Genomic DNA, 1,565 nt, shown 5'->3' on the forward strand with positions numbered 1-1,565 from the left:
TGTATGTCAGCAAACTAACACCACCTCCACTATATGATGCTCTAGTTTTTCTACTCACTAAGTTATAAAAGTTTGAAGTTATGAAAGTCTAAAATCATGTTCTAAGGTATGTAAATGCAAGTTGTAAAGAACTGAGAATTTAAAAGCTAAGCTGTGAGAATCTGTATGATGGTCTACGAAAATGTTTTAAGGTCTGAAGATGTGGAAGCTTAAGTAAATTGAGAGGGTTTAGAGAAGTCATTTATGGGTCTGAGAACGTGATTCAAGGTAAATAAAAAGTTGTTTCAGACTTCTTTCCCTCTTTTTATGCTATAATTTGTGTCTCCAAACTTTTACTATAACACAAAGATATAAATCTACTGCTCTTTCTACAATATGGATTTCAGTAAAGATTGCAAACAATGGTAAAATTGTATCTCTTTTTATAACTTAAGAATTCTCATTGCTGGTGAGCAGACAAAAGAAAGATCACATTTGTCTGGGGACTACAAAGTGTATGACATCTGCATTGGTGAACTGCGTTTACTGTTCTAAGTCTTGTTGGCACAGTGATGCATACCAGTGACCCTAATATTTGACGCATGGACACAAGAATATCAAGAATTCAGGGTCATTCTCAGCAGCATAGTGAGTCCAGTGAAGTGAGCTTAGGCTACATGTGAGCCTCTCTCTAAAAGCAAGACAACAGCAACCAAAAACAAGGGTATGAAGGTGACTTATACAAACCTCACTTTGAAATGCTGTCATCCTGAGGTAACTATTCATCCTCTGAGAACTTGGTTGTTTGACTTGGGTCTGTAAATAGATTCTTGTTTCTAAGCACATTAGCAAAATTTATTTTTTTTAGAAAGTACCCACTGTGAATGTCAAAGTATATTCCTAAGTATTTTGTACCTCATTGTAAAGGTTTTTTCAGAAGTCTTGTTTTATACTTTTGTTAAACTGAATGGAGTTTTTGGAAGATGTCTTAACATTACTTTTCATACTTGAAATAAACATTTACTTTTTAACGAAAAAAAAAAAAAAGAATTCTCATAAATTGACTTAAATCTACCTCATACAGGTTAAATGAACTCCAAATTGACTTCTGTCAATCAACAGCCTAAAATTTCCCCACCTGTCTATTTCTGGTCCTCTCTCCATTTTCCATGGTATTGGGACTCCCCTCCCTAACTACCAGAACCATGGGCCTGGAAATTTCATATGTACACCCAAGATTTTTAAAAAGTCTCCTGCTTGCTGCCCCTAGAGTCACTGTAGATGTGGCTGCTGTATCACATGTACATCAGTAGGTGGCAGAGAGGAGAGAAGGTATGTCCACACTCAATGTTCTGACCTATGAACATCTGAATTAGTGTAACATTCCCTGGAGAAAGCAAGCCTAAGCTCCAGTCCAGCACCAAGGATCCAGACATGGATCTAGCCTGAGCTGAACACCAGTCTGCCACATGCAGGCCTGGGAGGGGGGCAAATTATACTCTCAATTACCCATGCCTGGCACCATAATGCATGAACAGGGCACAGCACTCCTGAGACTACTCCTGGATGACCCCAGACACTCAGAG

General features: G+C 38.1%; 1 non-coding gene across 1 annotated transcript; it reads left to right on the top strand.

Annotated features, from left to right (window-relative positions):
* The first annotated feature begins 1,238 nt into the window (after positions 1-1,238).
* LOC115029305 (small nucleolar RNA SNORA17) lies at positions 1,239-1,364 on the top strand. The gene has a single exon (XR_003834879.1). It is a non-coding gene; the product is annotated as a small nucleolar RNA SNORA17 (small nucleolar RNA).
* Positions 1,365-1,565: the final 201 nt, after the last annotated feature.

Source organism: Mus caroli, unplaced genomic scaffold (assembly GCF_978045245.1).
Source record: "Mus caroli unplaced genomic scaffold, Mus_caroli_1 scaffold_12, whole genome shotgun sequence".
Classification (NCBI taxonomy): domain Eukaryota; kingdom Metazoa; phylum Chordata; class Mammalia; order Rodentia; family Muridae; genus Mus; species Mus caroli.